Source organism: Leptonychotes weddellii, chromosome 12, assembly GCF_054177405.1.
Source record: "Leptonychotes weddellii isolate Sample4059 chromosome 12, ASM5417740v2, whole genome shotgun sequence".
In the NCBI taxonomy this organism is placed as follows: Eukaryota; Metazoa; Chordata; class Mammalia; order Carnivora; family Phocidae; genus Leptonychotes; species Leptonychotes weddellii.
The window spans coordinates 39,920,582-39,927,868 of NC_138380.1; the positions used below are offsets into that span (position 1 = coordinate 39,920,582).

Sequence of the window (7,287 nt, forward strand, 5' to 3'; positions counted from 1 at the left end):
TCAGGTTTTATCAGTTGCCCCAAAGGTGTCCACAGCACAGGGTTCCAGTCCTGGATCCTGTGCTGTACTCAGTGGTCATGTTTCTCCAGTCTCCTTGAATTTGAAATTGTTCTTCAGTCTTCCCTTAACCTTTATGACTCTGGTATTTCTGAAACTAGCCCTTGTAAAAAATTCCTCAAATTGGATTTGTTGTCTCCCCACGAGTAAGCTCAGAGTGCATTTCTGGCCGGTGTACCGCAGGACTAGTGCCATTCTTCCCAATGCAGCTCATTGCACATAATGTTGACTAGTTCCATCTCTAATGTTGTTAACCTTGAGTTTTGATGATTGTCAGGTTTCTCCCTTGTAAAGTTAAAATTTCCTCCATTTTTACTAAATATTTTGTGGGGCGATTTTCCAAGACCTTGCAAATATCCTGTTCGTCGTCCCACTTTAACCCACCAGTTTTTGTATTCATCAGTGTTTCTTACTGACATTAGTTAGTAATTAATTATTACTTAATAATTATTAAGTCGTGTATTAGAAAGCAAGGTAGCAGTCAGACTAACAGGGATAAGACAGAGGAAACTACTTGAAGGTGGATGTTTCCAAGTATCACAAAGAGAATAAGGACTAAATATTAAAACATTTTGACAGACTTAATCAACTTTATCCAAGGTTGACCGTGACTGAATCTTTGGTTGTTGCCCATTTCATTCTTAAATTTAAGAATAATCATGAATGACATAAACTGACCACTAGAGGGCACTGTGGAACAGGCAGCTAGTTGCCGAAGTCCATGCTTTGGCGCTCTCCCCAGAGGTTTCTGGTCTTCCACTCTGTGTACTTACTATTGGATCACACCACAAGGGCAGGTAAAGGGTTGAATCCTTACTATTTTACACTTATTTTTTACAAAGAGGAATCTTTTCATTCATATTTTCTGTATGAGGTGCCATTTTTACTGTAAAAAATTATCTTTTAAAAAAATATTTGAGAGAGTGTGTGCACAAGCAAGGGGTGGAGGAGGAGAGGGACAAGCAGACTCCACTGAGCGTGGAGCCTGATGTGGAGCTCGATCTCATGACCCTGAGATCATGACCTGAGCCAAAATCAAGAGTTGGATGTTTAACCAACTGAACCACCCAGGCACCCCTATAAAAAATTATCTTTAAGTATAATGTTGTGGATAAAAACATGGGCTCCAGAATCAGACTTACCTGGACCCTAATCCCAATCAATCTTTGTGTGAGTTTAGGTGGCTACTTAATGTCTCTGGCCTCAATTACCTCTTTTGTAAATTGGGAAAAATAACCACCTCTTAGAGTTGTAAAAATTAACCAAGTATGTAAAGTATCTAGTATAGTTTCAACCATATAGTAAGTGCTCAATAAATGGCGGTAGTTATCACTACTATTTAAAGAGCCTCTGGGTCAACTTAGTTTTATCATTTTTCCATCACAGCAATTCCACTTCAACAATTCAATCCACCTGCCCCTTAGTCCATAACATTCCCTCTGAGAATTGAGCCTTTAGTTATCTTTGAATCTTTTATCACAAAGCACAGGGCTTGGGCAAAGGGGCTCAAGTACTTCTTATTGAATTAAGAAGAGACAACAGAGTAGGAAGCTTTTTTTTTTTTTAAGAACGAGACTGAGAATGTGGCCTGTATTAATCAGAAAATGGCTAGCTTCCAAAGCAATTAGTTTTAAGTTTTAGAGAGAATAAAAGAGGCAGGGAGATTTCAAATTTTGTTCATGGTTATCATTAATTCATTAATAAAACAATCATTTATCGAGCACTTACTTTGTGCCTGCCTTTCAGAAGCTCACATCTTGACCAGAAAGCTACAAGAGATCTCCCTAGTGTGGTACCATGTGAGGAATACATTGGCTTTTGGAGCATGTGGAGAGGGGAGGGGTGGATTCTGCAAGGAAGGCATTTTGTCTCATAATTGCTGCTCCTTGAGACATGGGCCACATTAACACGTCCTCACAGTAACCCTGTTATTTGTCATTAGTTTCAGCCAGCTTCACGGGTCAACATCTCATGAGGGTAGTACGAAATGGGAAGGACCTTATTTTTCCCTTTACTGAATTGCCTGGAGAGCATCTCTTGGTGATTGCAGCTGGAAGTGTGACATTTAATTAGTGGAGAAAACTGAGTCAGGCAAGAGGCAGCCTGTGCCAGCAAGGAGGTGAGGAAAAGATGGGGAAGAAGCGATATGCTCAGTGGGACAGTTTGGCCCAGGTTTTCTCCTAGGTCCAGATTGGGTGTTCATTTTGCCACAGGTGGAGATTGCAGAAGCTTAAGGAGTTTTCCATAGTGATGGGAACCACAGATGAGCTGCCAGGGACACCTAGAAATGGAGCAGGAAGAGGGGGCTGTGGGTGCATAAAAGGAAGGGGAGAGAGATCACCTCCACAACGAGTAGTCAGGAAAGGCTCTCTAGAAAAGATAATCATTGAGCTGAGTTTCAGTGGTTGTTGCCTACTAAAGGGGAAAAACATTCCAGGTAGTGGGACTAGGCTATGCCAAGGCACTGAAGCTTTCTAAAATGCCACAAAGATCTTGAGCATCAGTGTTTTAAAACTCATATGATGGACAGCCATGTACGTCACCCAGACTCTTTAAAACTTATTCCACTTGTGGGCAGAATCTCTCCACTTAATAGGTGCTGAATGTCTGTAATCCCTATCTCTGGAAAGTGTCCCCCTAGAGGGAGGTAACGTGTAGGTGTAGATTTCTGCTCTGTGGCTTGTTCCACATCAGTCCCTCTTCATATAAACTCAAAGCAGCAAAAATAGCTGGATATGTAAAAGGCTTTGTGTTGAGTGGATGTGTATTAAGGAGTGGTTTATGTGGTTCAGGGTTCAGGTATGATTTCAGTATTAGGAAAAGATGTCTTGCTGGAGAGTCAGATTTATTTCATCCTAAGCTCTAGGAGGACTGGAGCTTTCCGAAGTTTCCAGGAATTCTTTAAACTTGGGTCCCTTGATCTAAGGGAAATGTTTTTCCAGAGAGGTGAAGAGGCTCTGGTTTCTCTAGGAGGTTTTAGAGTTTACCACAGTTGGTTTGACTATGTCACTTCCTAGCCATTTGAGATGGAGTAAGTTACTTCTCTCTCTAGATCTCAGTTTTCATATGTATGTGTATATGTATATGTATATAGAATTGGGAGGATCTTATGTATGTCATAGGGCTGTTTTGAGCATTACCTTGAGTCCATGTATGTACAGAACCTGGCCTGTAGTGGGTGCTTAGTACCTGTTAGGTCTTGTCCTTTCCTGAATTACTGCTAGGGGCTGGCCCAATGCACACTGTGGGGAAACAGTTCCCCATCCTGTTACTGTTTGAATCCAGATAAAATCTAGTTAAAATGGACAGCAGGAACATCTGAAACAGGAGATTGTGTTTGAGGCGTGGAAGTTGAGGAATCTGCCTGTGGATTGGGCTCTGGGGACTGTAGAGGATGCTGTCAATGTCCCCTGCAATAGCCCCGTGGCCTACCATGGAGGTCACTTGTAACTTGGGTGGACAGTTTCTATGTAACGCCAATGACCTACTCCAGCACGTGGTTCTGTTTGCAGGTTTTCTCTGGCCTCATGCACATGCTATGCCTGGAAGTGCTGGGGAATTCCTGCCCCCAGGAGTGGCTCTCAACTAATGGGGATGGGAGTTGATGGATAAAACTCCGAGCTCTCTTGCTCCTAGATAGGGGCAATTCTCAGGTGTGTTCTGTGCAGTCTCTTGGAGGGTCCCCAATGGGATGGAGCCCCAGTTGTCATAACAGCATTAACACATCCTGTCACACCGTGTAACACACTTCTCTGCTCCCCTGCTCGCTTCCTGGGATGACCTCCAAAAGTACTTGTATGCAAATCATTCTGTGCTTCTAGTAGCTGGGGCAGATCACATCATTACCATGGGCCTACATGCTGCTCAGAACCAGGGCTTCTGTGCTATCCCTGCGAGTGACTCACACAGAGAACCCGGAGAATATTGCAGACCAGAGGAACCGTGTCATCATTATCCCCGAAGCAGGAGGCTATCATCCATGGACAGACTGAAGGTGGCATTTGCCTTGTAACACAGAGAAAGAAGGAGAGTCATGGGGATGAATAAGATGATTCTGGTTGGTGATTAATGAAAGATCAGGTGGCCATCCTCGTGGTCGACATGATCAGCACAAAATGCTATACTGCAATCAAGCTACTCCATGCCAAACCCACTAAAGTTTATGCCATTTTTACTCATGGAATCTTCTCAGGGCCAGCTAGTTCCAGAATTAGTAATGCTGCCTCTGAAGCTGTCAACATCACAAACCCATTCTGCAAGAGGATAAAACGAAACACTGCTCTAAGATTCAAGTTATGGGTATTTCAATGATTTTGGCTGAGGCAATCCGAAGAGTGGACAACAGTACATGTCTCTTAGCCATGGCCCTTCATATCTCCAGAATATTATGATTTCATACATGATACCCTGAATTAAAGTTTTTTGACTTTAGAATTCAGTGAAATATAGGGGCGCCTGGGTGGCTCAGTCGTTAAGCGTCTGCCTTCGGCTCAGGTCATGATGCCAGGTCCTGGGATCGGGCCCCGCGTCGGGCTCCCTGCTCAGCGGGAAGCCTGCTTCTCCCTCTCCCACTCCCCCTGCTTGTATTCCCTCTCTCGCTGTGTCTCTCTCTGTCAAATAAATAAATAAAATCTTTAAAAAAAAAAAAAAGAATTCAGTGAAATATAGAATGATGAATATTAAAGCATCAGATCTCTGTTTTAAACTTTGGAGCGTCTCTCTATGGTTTTAGGAAACAGTGGTTAGGGGTAGAGGAATGTTTGTTTTCTTGTTAATGGAACTTGTCTTGAATGAGAAGTTTTGGTGTCACTTTACCTTGTTGTGAAGGGGAACTTTTACCTTTGTTCTTAGGATACTCTGAAGCCACAATCATATAATTGTATAATTTTCTCATATAATATAATCCCCTTGTGGAAATTCATAGTTTACGTATTTCCGAGATTGTCCAAGATAACTTCCTATTAAAGCACTTTGTGTATTAGTTTATGTGTAATAATAATATCATTGGGGTAAAACTGAAATTAGCTCCTTCTTTTTGAGTGTGCATTAGAAAATCATGAAATACCGTGAATGTTGACTTTCAGGGTTCAAATAAACTAGTTAGCTATTTTCCTTAATTTAAACTGAATTTTATTTAGCTAAAAATGCCAATGAATCATTTATTTTCTGATAGACAAATCAGAGGCAATGTAATCATAACTAAAAGCAGTTTTATGAATTGTCTCTAATGCAGCTGGGACTATCTCCACAACTTTTAAACTACTGCTTCTTAAGACATGTGGTAACTGCCTACACTTACTTGAACTTCTAAGTCTTAAAATTCCAAAGTCAAGTCTAGCAATAGAACTATTCTCCTCAAACTTATCATCAAATTGATGAGCAATTTCTGACTGCCTTAGTGGGTTGCAAATTGAAGTTGGAAGACGTACAGAACTCCCAGTTCTTTGAGGTGCACTCTGTTTTGTTTTTGTTTTTTCATTGTATTTGTCTCCTCTATCCTTCATTTTCCCCTCAATAATCTTATGTTGTGGATTTCCCTCAAAATAAAGACTAACTTAAATCCATTAGCACTTACTCAGTCTGATCTTCTTTTTTGCTTTTTGATAGAAGAAATAGATAAATCTGCTATGAGTGCCTCTGACTGCATATTTAAACACTATCCCCTTTCTGTATTTATTTCATTCATATTAAATACACTTTTGCTTTTTGTATTCTGAAGCAGCAAGTCTGTCAGGCAAATGATTATTTTTTTTAAGTTTTTTTTTTACTTATTTATTTGACAGAGAGAGACACAGTGAGAGAGGGAACACAAGCAGGGGGAGTGGGAGAAGGAGAAGCAGGCTTCCCGCTGGACAGGGAGCCCGACGCAGGGCTCGATCCCAGGACCCTGGGACCATGATCTGAGCCGAAGGCAGACACCCAATGACTGAGGCACCCAGGCGCCCCAGGCAAATGATTATATTAACTGCAGATTTTATCTGAAAAATATAGATAAGAGAATGTTAAGAAAAGAGTATTAATAAGTAAACCTTAATTGTTTCATTAGGATAATGTTAAAAAATTGTCAAAGTGATGGTGGGGAAAACCTCACTGAGGATTATGTTACCCACAGGCTGATAATTTACAGCAGTTCCCTAAGTGAGATGCCCTGCCACCAAGACAGCTGAAGAGAAGAGTTGAACTTTAGATAAATATTGGCTGGAATATGCATCTGAATAATTCAGATCAAAAACAAAGGTGTAGGGATTTGCCTGGCTAGACAGAACCTGGGAACCTCCATTCTGCTGTATTTTAATAAAGGGAAAGAATATAACCTCTGATGTAAATTCTGAATTGAGAATCAAAGCTATTTATCAAACAAATTTGAATAACATTTACATTTTTAATCTCTGACAGAGTAAGAAGTCAAAATTAAAGCTAGCAAGTAGTGTTTAGTTATTGAAGAACCGGTGTAGACCTTTCTATGGTGTTTCTATGGTGTACAGAGTTTCTAAGGTGCAGAGAACTTCATTTAAATCTGGCAGGCATGGTATAACAGTGCATACCTGGAAAGAATTCGTTTAGCATGATGAAAGGACCATGGTTTGAAGCTGTGTAGTATCTATTATTTTTGAGAAATATATGAATTCTGCATTTGAGTATCTTTCCTTGGAGAAATGGAAATGCAGTTTTTGACCTGTTTATGAAGACATCTTGACATGCAAATACAGACATGTTGACATGGCTAATCCTAGTTGATTTGGAGATAAACATTTGGCTTTGAGATATTTGGAGTCTAAGAATATACTGAACTAGTTTTACAATAGTGATTCTCAGACAGAAAACCTAACTTAAAAATCTGCATTGTGTTTCCCTGGTTTGAGAATTTGTTGTTCTACCGTTACTTAACATTACTTTTGTATTCTAAAGTATTTTATATACATTTGTGAATTATCAGGCCAAATTTTAAGATTTGGGGATTGCAATCCAACCAGGTTGATAAAGATCCTCTGATCTTTATCTTTATCTGATCTTTAAGCAGCTGATCCCAGGACTTCCCCAACTCTTGCTCCTCACTGGTCCAGAAGACCAGCCCCATTTTCTGCTCATGTCTAACTCTGTTGAATCAGGAGAGGCTCAGCCTCCATCTAGTCAAATAAGGGAGTCAGGGAAATATGAACATGCAAAAGTCATCAAACCCCAAACTCAAATTATATCAAAAATTTATAGAAATTCATATTAGATCATATT

At 40.4% G+C, this 7,287-nt stretch overlaps 1 pseudogene; it reads left to right on the forward strand.

Moving 5' to 3' along the window:
* Positions 1-3,778: 3,778 nt before the first annotated feature.
* On the forward strand, positions 3,779-4,476 carry LOC102727157 (ribose-phosphate pyrophosphokinase 2 pseudogene; annotated as a pseudogene).
* The last annotated feature ends 2,811 nt before the right edge of the window (positions 4,477-7,287 follow it).